The following is a 14,001-nucleotide window of genomic DNA, read 5'->3' as shown; positions in this document are numbered from 1 at the left end:
TAATGAGATCCTGGGATAAATAGTTTCTTAAGATTAAAGGCAGATGGGTACTTGAGTTGCTCAGCCAGCCTCCCTTGCTGGTGACACAGCATGTGTGCAGTCAAGAAGGACAGGCATCTGCTGCAGACAAGCCTTAGTGAGGGGACCTGCAAATCTGCCAGAAACCCTGGGCATCATCTTCTTGTGAACTGGAGACTGCTGCAGACTTGGTCCAGAGTGCGCTGGGACCACACACTTCTACATTAAAGAGGAGAAAGGTCGGTGGCCTCAGCACGAGGCTCCCTGGGCTGCAGCCCTTGCTCGGGGTTAATAGAGTTGGAGCCTCTCAAAACTTCAAGTCGCTTTCCATTTGTAACATCTGAATTACCAAGTCATACGTAAAATAACATACTTTGACAAATCCCATTGCAGATGTAAGTTAATTACGTAAACCTGTATAATCCTTAACATTGGCAATAAACACAGGCTGGTAAAGCTTGGAAGAGTCAGGTAGGTTTAAGCTCAGATAATCAAACTAAAGAAACGGCCTGCATGAAAGGCTGTGGCGGGCCCAAGTCCTACCCGTGGTAACTCTTTTGCAGCCGATAGTTACTGCAGGTATGCAGCTGGCTCCTGACGTGGCCTTCCCCTTCCCACTTGTCCTGCCAGATGAGACTTTTACTGTTGCTGCTGCTGCTGCTTCAGTGAGCAGGTAGTAATCGAACGCCTCAGCGAAGGGCGCAATTTCGAGAAAACTATTTTATGTGAATTCATTGCCAGTGTTTGCGAGAATCTCGATGGTTTGTACTGAAGTTCTCAGTATGCTAATGCAAAGCTTACCTTTGACGATATTGAATGTGATATATCTATAGAGAAGAACTTCCTTGCCTTACGTAAGGATAGTAAACTTATTTAAATTATGTAGACAAATCAAAGTGGCATTGCTTAACCTTCTAGCCGGTGTAAAAACCAGGTTAAACAGCAAAGATGCAAAACTTAGGTCACTTTGAAAGTTTAAACCAAAGTTCCTTCTAGAAATAGGCAATTGTGGATTTGAAAACTGGTCATTCCCTGTTTATATGTAAGAAGTTCAGAGCTGAGATAAGGAAATATTTTCAACGTGCAGATTTTAACTGGTGCTGTTTGAAATCACTGTGCGCACCAAAGTCAGACTGAACTGCTAAGAGCACATACCAAACCCTGTCTTATTGTTGAAATCTTAAGGTTTTATTTTTATATATTAGAATGTTATCACTATTACATAACATACTCAGGACAAAGAACTTTGCTCAGGGAATATACCATGTAATGTTTTTTCTTTACAGAATAGTCTACAGACCTGCTTACTCAGAACAAACCAAATAGTCTTAGACCTTTTTATCGCTTTATAAGTATTATGTACTGATATTAGTAACTACCTCTGAGTTGACATAGACCTACATTTCTGATAATCAGATCTCAGCATTTTGTATTATAAGTTCCTGTGAAATGATAAAGTGGTATTCTGTACTGGTTGCTTATGTGAGCATTTGTGTCTTTACATTCACAGGGTCTGAGTTTTCAGAGATGCTGGGCAACCACAGCTCCCACTGACTTCTAGTTGGAGTTACTGGTGCTTAGCTTTTCTAGGAGGGGAGGGATGGGGGACGGGGCGGGGGGAGGGGGTGAAGGGGGAAGAATAAAACCACAAAAGCATCAAGTCCACTTTGTTTACATAGGTGACAATAAAATTATTATTCTGTTTACAGCAAAATGCTACCTCATATTTACTGCATAAACACACCTTTGTGCTGCTCTAGCCTTAAAGGTGGCTGTTGATCTATGGTACATACCTTTTATCTGTACTAAAGATGTAACTGGTAGTTCACCACTGCACACGTTATGGCAAATACTTGTTTAAGATGAAGCATCCATTTGAAATTATGAGACGTTTCCAAACATTTCTTTGAAAGTTTTTATTTTTCTGTCTAAAGGATTATGGGCACTGTTCACAAAAATAAATACATCTCCAGAAGAGACAAAAAATGTACATGCACAAGTTAAACATATATCAGCGCAAGCTGCGGCAGGTAACTACTTAGCACTGGGCTGCAGGAGGAAAAAAATCTAGTTCTAGTCTTTCAATAGGCTGCTCCAAATAAGCAAAGAACCCTGTAAAAGAAGAGGCACAGACTGAGTTTAGGATTCTTCCTTCATGTCTAAGGACGAAATTAATATTCTGCAGCATTGGCTCAGCCTAGATTTCCGCTATTCACCAGCCTGTCCTTGCCAGAATGCTTCACAATAAAACTCGTTTCAGTAGAAATAGTTCAACTGCCTGCTCAGAGAGATGTGTTTTTCTCCTAACAATACTGGAGATAAGGTTAAACCTGGAACAAGAGTATCTCTCCCTCCCATTCCCCCGCTACAAAATACTCAATTTGATTTAATCATAAGGGACATTGTGAGGTATTTTTTACTCTCCCCCAAGGAGAGGTCATGGTATTTATTTACATGCCGTATAAGTTAGGCTGTGAGGAAGACTTGTATTTGGAGGCAGAGACAAATAACCTTTTGCTGCAAGTGATGGTAAACCTGGTGTTGCAATACCGTTTGCAATATTTTGCTTTCAGCCAGCTTTCAGGGAGTGCCAAACACCACATTTGGATCCTACCTCTTCCCTGTGCTGGCCACCTTTTTCAGCCCAGTTTTACTCTGCGCCAGCGTTATCCTGGAGTTCTTGCTTAGTCATACTTGGTTTTGTGAATAGAGCCCCATAAAATGTGTTTATAGATCTTGTAACATTCTTTGTAAGAAGAATTATAAAAGAACATGGGAAATCTCATCGAGTCTTTAATTTAATTAATTTATCTGTAAGAAATGTTTATCATAAGAAATTATATATGTATTCCCCTGTGCTAGATATAAAAGCAATTGGGAAGATGTGTACATGTGCAGATGCACTGGTTTTAATTTTCTAGAAGTCTTAACGAGATTTGAGTATTGTTTTAGAAACAAGAGAAGCCTTGTTAAATGCATCGATCTTATTTTGCTTAGTATATCAACAGCCTCTTCTTTAAGATCCGTTGGTTGTGTTACCCCTGTTACAACTGTTGACTGATAACAAGAGGTTGATCTATGAACACACGCTTCTTTTTTTCATGCTAAACCGGAGCTGTGTGTTAGCAGCTTTGGCAGTGTTTTTGTGAGAATGTTGAGAAGTACCAAGGTGTTTGCTGCCATTGTCACGGAACCAAATGTAAGAGCAACCGCCTTTACAAAGGATAATGGTTTTGACTACCTCTTGGATTACTAAATTAAGCAACAACTGACTGACAAACATCACCAGACTGGCTTATACTAGTATGTGTTGCTTGTGGTAATAATAACAATAACCATACTAGAGACCAAAGTGAACACTGATTTTCTATATGTCTTTAATACTGTGTCTTATCTAGTGTTTTTAAATTATCTTCTGTAGTATAGATTACCTCATTGTCCATTTTGACTTGTATGTTGTTTACAAGGTGAAATAAAAGAAAAATCACTTTAATTTTATGTTTTAAGAAAAAGACAGTAAGTTGAAGTTTTGAAAGTCATTTCACCTGTTTACTGTCTCGAGGGACTAAAGCACTGATTGCCTTTCTACATATCATGTATTTTATATTCTCATTTCATGCCTAATGTCTTTTTTTCCTGTCAGTCGTGGATATTGTGAGGTTTAAAATAATTACTTGATTAAAAATAAAACATATAACGTTGTCATTTACATAGAGCCTTTGAGATTTTCTTTATTTGCATGATAAAAAAGCACTGTGCAGTCACTGGGCAGACTTTTCATAAGCACCTATGTTCACTTAGTTTTAGGATATTATCTTCACAAGAGATAATTTTAGTCATATAAGCTGTTGGGGCAGGGTGGGGGGAAATAAATGATTCATGCATACCTAGATCATACTAGCAATGCTGCTGAAATTGCACCCCAAACCCCATTCGTCTGTCAAAATTAAACTGCAGGACTGTAGCTTTTGGTACTTGCTCTCTGAGAGTACACTGGTCAGTAAAGTTACCAGTCATTTGGGTCATTCTCTGGGATGAAAAGATTTTGGTATTTAAGTCTCATCCCATCTTTATTACTTCTTACTTAATCTGTAGGCTTGTACCATTACCTGGACATTACATAAAGTGTATTAGTGAACTGGATAATGTTAGCTCATCATTCTGTATTCAAATATTTGAGGGCTCGTATATGCTGGCTCCAGTGCCTCTGTTTCAATACAAGGCTCTGCGTATAGGTGATTAATAGCAGAATCTAACAGACTCTACTAAATGCAAGGTAGAAAAGGGTTTTTTCTGTTTGTACAAATGTCTGCGTGAAGGGTTACCATCTGCTCACTCCATCATCTACTCTTCCAGTCACAGAAAACTTCATTTACTTCTCTCCCCGCCTCACCCCTCTAATTCATGGCCTCAGAAAAGAGTAAGCTACAAACGTGTCCCATCGTATCCAAGTGTCCTGAACACGTGTCCCATCACATCCAGTCCTGTCCCAGCTGCAGGCAAAGGGTTTCATCGCTTTCCTGGAAAGAGGAAGAGATGACTCCCAGTCCCCTTGGCTAAGATCTCGCACATGTCCCTGTTATTGGGTCAGTCGTGAGGAGCAAGGCTTTCTTTGTAACACCTTAAGAGCGTGTTCATTGAAGAACATGTGCTCCTGGCCTGCCTGACCCCAATGTTTTGGGGAAGGGGAGGGGACGCCTCGGGCATGCCACCATCTAACATCCGCATCACCCCACAAGGTGACACAGGCAGGAGAAAGACACCTCGGGGAGTGGTGAGCAGCTCTGGCCATGCACCGATGTAAGAAGCCCTCAGAACACGTGAGATGGAGAAACCTCCCCGCCTGCAGGGCCTAGTAGCGGTTGAAACCAAAGAGCCTGGAAGAGCAGCATCACCTGATCCTTCCCACCTCGTCTCCGATACGTGCCTGCCTCCCTCCCCGGGGAAGTCCGTGGTCTTCACCCTTTCAGCAGTCCCCTCAGACAGTTTGGAAATCCTGCCTTCATGTTTGAAGGCAGGAAGGCATGTCTCATGCACTGGGCAAAGACAGATCATCAGGAGCACCCAACTTCACTGCTGCAAGCCCAGCCCCTCCTTCCTAACTTGCAGAGAAGAGGTAACTGCCCCATGGCATTAGCAACAGCATTGCTTCATGCCAACGGGAAGAAATTCCTGGGCTGAAACTTCCCGATTAGTCAACAGAGTAATGCGAAAATCACAGTAACCCTTTGAAATAATTACAAAAGCAGCATTTTCATTAATTTCCCTGTTCTGTAGGCCTTAGGACACATGCTTCCTACTATTTCCAGCCTTTCTGTAACCCCAAGAGCTGAAACAAATTCAGCCTTTTTTTGAAAGAATCGTATTTTTCCTGCAGTCTGATGGGACGAGGAGCTGTGTACATAAGCCACTCATTTCAAAATTACTCTTAATACATGAAAGGCTCCATACCTATCTCCTTCCCTCCTCGCCAGTCACCATTTCCCTGCTAATAAAAATATCCCAGATGCAAACAATTTAGTGTACTTTCAAGTTGCTTGCTTATTTAAAACGCTCCTCTATGTTTGTGTAGGAATAAACTCCGTGGCAGAGAGGAGGGAGTTCATTCTGTGGCTGTCCCGCTCCTGTTTATCAGTGTCATTTAGGTGATGGCCTGATTAATTAATTTAAAGACCTTTTGAGTAAAGCTCTCTGCTGTGCCCAGAGGCATCTGCTGCCTGCAATGCTCTTGACCTCCAGGACGACCAGTCCTCTTGAGAGCAGCTTACTGGGTGCCAACAGCAGGTTACTGGGTGCTGGCTGTTTTTTGCAAGCGTTGCCCACCGCCTGATGGCAGAGCCATTGCCATCGCACCCCGGGCACATTTTCAGGCTGCTGCTGCTCAGTTAACATGCAGCTGGTCGATGTTTTGTTCCCTGGCTGTTCAATGTTTGGCCCTGGGCGTTCCTTGCTGTGCAGCTTTTAACCTTGGTATTCAGGGCTGGAGCAGCCAAACAGTTCATGAACCACTGCAGATGGACTGGTGTCCTTGCTCCTGTTTTACCAGCCAGGAGAAGGTGGACTAGGCAGAACGAGCAACAAGCACTGAGCTTAGGTAGCATCCAGCTTTAGGTGCTTACAACCCAGCTTTTGTCCAAATAATCCAAGGTTCAAGGCCAGAAAGCATCAGTCAGTATCTAGCTTGACCTGCTGCATGACGCAGGCTCTTCAGTTCTGGGCAGTTACAATTGTATTGAATTTTAGCACTGAGCTTCAGCTGGAGCCTTGTTTGCTTGGCTGCTTTAAGTGTATTTTCTAGCTGGGCTTCAGATCAGGCCTGACTACTCATGAGAAAAAGTGATGCTCCACACCCTGACAGCTTGTTTTAATCACCTGCTGCTAACAAGCAGGGCCTCATTTCCAGTTCCTCTGGCATCAACTTCCAGCTCTTTGTCCACTAGAATAAGAAGTCCTGTTGTGCACCAGCAAGAAAAATGTAAAAGCTTTTTTTTTTTTCTTTTTTAAGATAATAGACAAGACCCCAGTAACTCTTTTTTATGAGGAGTTGCCTCCTGCTTTATTATTGTTTTGAGAAACTTGTTACTCTCCTCCTCTGGGGTCCTTCACCTTTGATGCTGGAATTGCGTGTCCAGCTCTGGCTTTCAAACCAGCCTCCTGTCTTTACTCAGGCAGACTCTGGTTCAAACGCTGTGTTACCCAAAACAGACACTACTAGCCAACAACATAGTCCTGCTAGCCATGACGAGACGGCATTTACTGGGCCACTGCTGGAAGCTGAACACTGCCTTCCTGCCTGCAGGAGACAGGCAAAAAGCCTGGGCCAGAAGTACACGGACATTTCCGTTAGTGAAGATAATGGAGCAGCAGAACAAGCCCCTCCTCACAGGCACAGGGCAGATCGAGTTGGATTGCAATTTCTTTCCTTGGGCAGCTTCAAGACTAAATGTCTAGAGATGGTTTGTAGCTGGGAAATAACAGATGGACTTCTCTTGGCCGTTGCTGAGTAAACTTGTTACTGGCAGTACTACATGAAAGTCAGTTTTTTCAGTCATTCTGGCTTACTACTCACATTTATATGGCGAGTGGTTGCACTGCCACGCTCTTGGTCTTCAATATTGTAGAAAAGTAGTTCTTTTGTCTTTTTTCCTTTTCAGAAATGTGCTGAATTGTCACACCCTAGGTGCCTTAAAGCAATTCGCTAACACTGGCCCCAGACCAAACAACACAAAATTAAAAAAAAAAAAAATTTAGTTGGAGCATCCAAAAGATTTGAGGCACCCAGACTAACTAGACATTTTGGGAAATTCTGAGTAACTTAAAATAAGCTGTATTGGGAAGCTGCCTATGAAAGAAAGCAGAAATGCTCCTTCTCCTCCAAGGCAGCGGAGCAAGGGCAGGGGCTCAAAGCAGAGCGAGTTCCTTTCCATCCAGCCGCTGTTTCTTTCATCTCTCCTTGCCCTGCGCTGACAGCTGTGACAAAAAGTCACAGCCAAGCCTGCTGAACCGTAACTTCTGTGGAGTTTTGAGCCTGAGAGTCTCTGAAAAGCTGTTGCCTCGCACAAAGCTGTGCAGAGAGGAGCGGAGGCTTCCCTCGCAGGGACCCTCTGCTTGGCAGCCACGGCGGACAAGGGTGAAAGGGGCAGGTGCAAGCACCAGCCCAGCCTTCGCCCAGCCCCACGGGGTCCATTTCTGTGCTAGCAGAAGCCCAGGGGAATTAAAGCAAGAGAACTGCAGGAACAGGCATGTGGTTCTAGCACCAGCTGATTGGGGGAAAAAAAAAAAATAAAGGAAAGAAAGAAGAGATTAAGGTTTTCTAGCCTGTCTGAGCAAAGAATCTGGAAAAAATGGGATTATTGGTAGCTCCCGGAGTTTAGGGACAGCCTCTGAGGGGTTTCAAGGAGCAGTGATAGGCTCAGCTCCCTTTCCCCCCCGCTGTGGTAAAGCTCCATTTCCAGACCAGGGACTGGGGTTTCTCCTCCCCGTGACTCACGAAGAAGTGACATCCCCGAACTGGCCCCTGTCCTAAAAGCTGCAGCCTTGTTCCCCTGAAGTCATTTCAGTGGAGCACTTGTCATTCTCAGCCAACAGCAGAGAGTGCCGTTAGCCATATTCGCATGTTTGGCAGTGATTTAACATACACGCTCACATGCTAAAGAAGGCACATGTGTCAGGAGAAGCATTTAGCCACCTCGCTGAGGCAGTTCACCCCGGTCTCCTGAAACCCCTGGGCAGGACAGTTAGACTGTGGGAACTTTGCTGTGGGCAGGTACAGCTTCCTCAGCCACACAACTGTTTTGTCTAATGCGTTTGGGAAGGGGAAGGCTGAGATTCTCCTTTCTACCAGCTTGGCTGTGCACACTCTTGGGGTTTTTTGTTAGTTTTTTTTTTTACTAGTGTTTCTCAGCATTGCACTATTGGATGAGACAGCAAAAAAACCCTGAAACGAGCAACAAATTTGAAGAAAAATTTGTCACACGATTAAGAAAATTGCATACTGATGTTAAAGCAAGCTACAAACTAAATTAGAAGTGTCAGGTACATTGTTAACAGACGAATCTCACTGTTCCTATTGAACGAGTCACCTCACTGTTCTGAAGGCTGGCAAGACACAGGCACTTCAGGCTGGAAATGTTTTTCCTGGATGGGGCCGGCCCTATGGGTTCAGGCCAACCCCACGCCAGGCAGCAGCAGGTATGAAGCGGAATGCGTCCTGCCATCTCGCTCAACAGCTCAGCTCGAGGACGACCACTCCCTTCAGCGGACGTTTAAGTACCATGCAGACCCCCACCTGCAATTTCCTTCCCCACTTCACTGTATTCTGTTCGACTCTCTCCTTGGGTGCCTGAAGGCTTTCCACATCACGTGCACCTTTGATGTCAGTGTATGTGTTGGCCCTGCACCACGAGTACATCCACTGCCGCAGCGAAGGGCACACATCCCTTCCGTGCTGTGTTTGCAGACCATTAGCCAGAGTGGCTCCCAGCCCAGGGAACGTTCTTGCCCAAACTTTCTCCTGCAGCGCTGTGCAGTTACTACCGACAAGGAGAGGAGGGTGCCTACAGCTGAACACAGACCAGACTAACCCACCTTGGCACAAAGAACAGACACCATCATCCCCTCTGTGAAGCTCTGCTGTGTCCACGAGAGCATGGCACCCGTGGAGGTCTCCCTCCCTTCCCAGTGGAGCCACCAGCATCTCCTCCTGACTTCAGGCTTTGGTGAGAACATCTAAGACAAGAGATCTGTGCGATGCGTCTTTGGTAAGAGCAGCTGTGCCAGATTCCTGTTTGGGGCTACAGGGCAGCTGAAGTGCAGCTTAAAACCGATGAGCTTTTAGCACCAAAGCAGCAGGTGGGTTCTATGCACCGTCTGGTTTTGTTTCAGACGTTTCCCCAGCGTGTGCAGCTTCCAAGTGGGCAAGCACAGCATCACGTGCCGGCTGGTACCACGTGCTTCAGCACCAGCAACTGATCCCTGCCCAAAGTCAAGAGAGGCTAAGAATATTTCACCTTGAGCCCTTGCCAGTACCACTGAGTGACAGCCACCTCTGCAGAATACCCTTCCTCTGAGTGCTGCGCTCTGCATCAGAGCTTGCCACTATCCCAGCTGGATAAAGGCCACGCATTGCAAAGAGGAAGGTAAAAGCCTGTTCCTGTTTCCTGCTGTTCAGCTTGACAAGGTGGCAAAGCTGGGCGCAGGGTTCTTCCCAACAAGGCTGGAAGGTGAACATTTTCTGAGCACTCTGGCGACTGGTAGGTTTTTGGGGCTGGGAATAACAATAGGCTGATCTGTCTCTGAGGCTTAAACAGGTCTTTTTCTCTACAAGCACAAGAAGTTCCTTAAATCAGCAGCATCGACAGCGATTTCCACAGAGCAGGGATTAGGGCCGATTTCCAGGTGAAATTTTCCAGAGAAAAAAGCCTGCTTGCCTCTTTTTACTCAGATACATGGATATGAAGAGCTACAGCTAGGCAGGGGGACACAACAGGTACAGGGAACATAATGGAAGAAAATACACCAATGAGCACAGATCTTCAGCCCCTAAGTAACACAAGCTAAGAGCCACAAGTAGTTACCAGAAGAACCTGGTCACCCCTGTGAGTCACCCAGGGACATGCGATACCTGCTCAAAACAACAACAAAATCATCCATTTCCTGGAACGCTGCCGCCACAAAGCGTAAGACAGAAAGTGAAGCAACAGCATGCAAGAAGAAAGGGCTGGTGAGAGAATAAAGTCAAGAGTCTCTTTCAATCAGTTTCCTCTGGCTGCGGAGAGACACTGGCAGGTCCCGGGGGCCACGGGGGCCCCCACCACATCTTCGCAGGCCGTTGCTGGCACCGTGAGCATCCACCTGCACTCGTCACCCAGTGCCTTGTAAGTGTCTGTCTAACCTATCCCAGGGGGGCTTCTGAGCCTGGTTTTGTCCCCACCAAGTCAAAGCGGGAAGGATTTGGGTCACTGTGAGCTTTTGTCAGAAAGGTTCCCAAAATTAGCTCCTCTATTTGAGATGAAAGGAAGGAAGATCTCCATCTTTATTTTACCCATTCACCCGCCGTAATTACTCCGTCTCATCCCTGTCTGCTATTCACTGGCTCTCAGCAAGGCCCCAGCAGCCAGGTCACAGGTCAGCGCAGAGGACAAGCTTCTGCTTCCCTGAAAAGGACTGAAACATCTTAAGTGCGGCTTCAGCAGCTTCCAGAAAGTGCCCATCCCTTCTGTAAAAGCAAGCTTGGTGATCTGCACCAGTAGTGATATGGTGAGGAGACCAGGGGCCTGCAAATCACTGCCCCTGCACTTCATTCTCTGGATGTCACTTGGTTTGTTCAGAGTCTTGGGGCAGTCTCTGTACCCTCGATCTCTTTATTGTGCACTGCTTTATTCCTCCAGATCATACAGCACAAGGTATTTGCCTTGTGAATTTTCAAATCTACTCATCTGCCTCCTCTATATCTTCAACTATTTTTAATTCAGTGCATAATTTTGCTGTTGTTATTAATAGTCACCGGGCAACTGCCCTTTTCCTCTAAGGCGAGGAGAAGATTTTACCTGTACTTTTCATATTACAGCTAGTGCTGGACGTGCATACAGAAGCCTAACAGCTCCTCTAACTTCTTACAACACATGTTTTTCTGTCTTAGAGTCTTTTACAGAAAAAGGTTTTCCTGAAACAACTAAATTTTACAATTATAAAAATGCTTGGGTTTGAGGTCGTACGCGCCAGTAGCTGCACGAGAAGCCACATCCCCAGATCACACTCAGCCAGATAGTAGGAACAGGTTTTAGTATTCCTGGATTGGGTCACCACCCCCGGGTTTGGACACCTGCTACGAAGAACCAGGAAAACCAGACTAGTCACAGGAAGTATTTGTAACAGACTTTTGCCAGTAGCCAACGAGTTTGGACACATCAGGACCAGGCTACCAAAGGGTCCACAAATAACAGAGGTGGCACAGGACTCAACAGCCGAGGGTTACTAACTCAGCTGTTCTTGGGACGCGAGAGACTACGGGGAGTGCCAGGTTACCCCCGTGCCCGAGCTGGGGGCTCTGTCGGAGAAAGGTGCAGAAGCGACGGCTGCTCGTCACCACCTCCAGGTAAGGAGCCTCCTCGCCTTGCGCCGGTGGTGGCCCAGTGTCACCGGGAGCGCTCCTGCAAACCAGCAGCAGAGCAGCAGACCTACCAGACTGCGAAGCAGCCTCTGCTCTTCGGACACCTGCCTTGCCCCTTCCTCGGCAGGAGGGGACATGGTGGTGCAGACACGGCGGCGCGGGCAGGGCACGTTCTGCCTTCCCCCTGCCAGCACCGAGACCGCTCGGCTCTCCAGCAGCAGCTGTAAACCCGAGCCCCACGGACCCAGTCCAACTGCCGGCAGCAGCTCGCTTTCCCCCTTGGTATCCTTGCCTGTGCTGCCACCACCCTCACTATTTCCAAGCTTTCATGCGTGCTGACTGAAGCTTGGAAATGCAGGGCCTGGTCTGCAGAGGTGCTGGGTGCTCAGAGCAGTGCTTAGAGCTGCCGGGCATCCCCAGGACCACGGCTCACGCGACGGGCGCCATGCAGCTTTACCGCGGTCACAGAAACCTACAGGTAACGGAGTTAGAAGGTCCCACCTGGAGTTAACCCACACTTATCACCCGAAAAACCGCGTCGCGTACACAAGAAGCATGGGGGCACATCAGCTAACCAAAAGAAAATGGCAGCGTGGGTTTCTGAGTAGAACATATTGCCCTGCAGCTGCAAGGCTTGAGCCAGAATTCACTGAAGCAAAGAAAGCTCCTGGCAGCGCCACTGGACAGCACAGATAAGGCCGTAAGAGAAAAGCCTTATTTTGAACTGTGAATCACCAAAACACTCAGAAATACCTGGGTATATTAATGTAATTTCTTTTTTCTCAAAAAAAAAAAAAAAAATTAAATAGGCAAAGAAAGCAGTGACATGGTTCTTGCTCAGACAGGAACAGGCTGCAGTCCTAACACGAGGCCATCTGCTTGAAGGAGATATTTATTATTCCTAGTTTAAGCTGAAAGCAAGAGGAGAATGTCACACTACCCAACCCCCAGCACAGGCTTACTTCATTCGGGATTTTGTGAGGCTCTGTTGAATTCATTCGACACAAGAGCTGTGCGCTGCCCCGTGCAGAGATGCTGACTTCAGAGCCGTGCCCCTCGGTACGCATCCAGACCCACCTCGCGGGATCCCGTCGGCTCGGGACGCCCACATTCCTTGCGCAGCCGCATCCCAAAGGAATTCGAGGACACACCGCTGCAGGGTCACTGCCAGGAGCGTTATTAACGCTGATCAGCAGCCCGTACAAGTCCACGTTGCTCACATGAGGAATCGTCCCCAAAGAGAAGCGTGTCCAACGGATGCTCCTGGGGAAGCGTAAAGACTCATATAACTTTTAGCTCAAGTAGAAGTGGAGACATAGAGGTTATATGCTGCGAAATAACATCCCATCTATGATTTTGAACAACCCCTCCCCAGCCTGCGAGCCGATCCTACAATTCCCAGGGGCCCGAGTCAATTTGTGTCTGCTGGCCCTGGCAGGACCATTCCCCTCCTTCTCTCGCTGAGCTGGCTCCTGCCAGACCGAAGGCCCCTGTGTCTGACACCCTGAAACCTCTGCTGTCCTGCTCGCTGCCAGCGGAGACAAGAAAAGCCCTGCTGCCTCAAGGCACAGCTCTAGGAAAAGCCAGGGGAGTTCAAGCCCCCTTCCCAGCTGCCCCGGGCTGACGCTGCGTTACTCCGGTGCCGGGGCGTGTGCCCGGCCGCTGCTCTCAGCCCTGCGCTCGCTGCAGAGCCACAGCTGATGTCCCCACAGGATAAGCTCATATTTTTCACTCCCACGGTTTACCTACATGCCAACACAAGCACTACAGTATTTTTCTTTTTTCTACAGTGCTGTCAGCCTTGTCGCTGCTGGAAAGCAGCAATAAATGAAAGAGGAGAACTGGTATTTTCCCTCATGTGTTCATGAAATTACTAATATTACAAGTCCTGTGTATTTTTGTATCGCTCTTCCAGATAGCTCCTCTCTTGAAAGACATCCAGATAGATCTTCTCCAGTTGAAGTTCAGGATGGGGTTTGTCTTCAGCAGTGAAACTGGGGCTGAGTCTCACCTGCGGCAGTTACAGCGGTGACCTTCCTCCTCTGGAAGGGAATCCAAAGCCTCGGTGACGTGTCCAGCCCTGTTCAATGCCCTCAGCACCGACGAGGGGATTGAAGGTGCCCTCAGACGGCGCGGAGCTGAACGGGATGACTGCAGGCACGCTAGAGGACAGGGTTGGAGGAAGAACACGCACGTTCAGCAGGGTGGATTTCAGTAGTGCCAAGCAGGGTGCAGCACCTTTCCGGAGGACACAGCGTATCCACAGATTGTTTGGCAACACTGCAAGGAAAAAGTAGGAGAATAGTGATGGGCCAGCTACGGAATGTGTTTCAACAACATGTAATTGTTGCTGAAAGAAGTTTGTTTGGGAA

This window comes from Opisthocomus hoazin, chromosome 2 (assembly GCF_030867145.1).
Source record: "Opisthocomus hoazin isolate bOpiHoa1 chromosome 2, bOpiHoa1.hap1, whole genome shotgun sequence".
Lineage (NCBI taxonomy): Eukaryota > Metazoa > Chordata > Aves > Opisthocomiformes > Opisthocomidae > Opisthocomus > Opisthocomus hoazin.
The sequence above is the reverse complement of the archived record's forward strand: the minus strand, read 5'-3'. Positions refer to the sequence as shown.